This window comes from Aptenodytes forsteri, unplaced genomic scaffold (assembly GCF_000699145.1).
Source record: "Aptenodytes forsteri isolate BGI_AS27 unplaced genomic scaffold, ASM69914v1 Scaffold454, whole genome shotgun sequence".
Taxonomy (NCBI): Eukaryota; Metazoa; Chordata; class Aves; order Sphenisciformes; family Spheniscidae; genus Aptenodytes; species Aptenodytes forsteri.
In genome coordinates, this window is record NW_008795713.1 from 104042 (window position 1) to 104560 (window position 519).

The following is a 519-nucleotide window of genomic DNA, read 5'->3' on the forward strand; positions in this document are numbered from 1 at the left end:
CTTTTGTGTGGGGTTGCCCCCCCCCCCCCCCCCGCCCCCGCCCTGCGTGCGGGGGGACCGGGCTGGGGTTTCTCGGGGTGCAGCCCCGAAGCCGGGCGGTTTGCACGGCCCCGGGATGCTTTTACCCGCAACGGGTCCGTGTGGGGATTGCACGGAGAGAAACAGGTGCGCGTGTGCACGCACGTGCACGCGTATGCGCACACGCGCGTACCCGCGTGCCCACGCGTGCCCGCTCTGCTGCCGGCTCTCCCCCGTCATCTCACCAACATTTATTTGCTGTTTCGACAACGGCGGGAGGTCCGGCCGAGCGAGGGGCCCCGTGACAGTAGGTGCTGGACACACAGGCAGTGAGACACCCCCTCCGTCGCGACAGCTAGGGGGGGAAAGGGGGGGTGCTTCTCGGTGGATCTGCACGGGTGACGGTCCCTTCTGCATCCCTCCGTGGCCCCGGAGATGCCGCCCGGGTTTGCTCCGGTGGAGCTGCATGGGACGGGGCTGGGGGGGACACCCCGGTGTCCC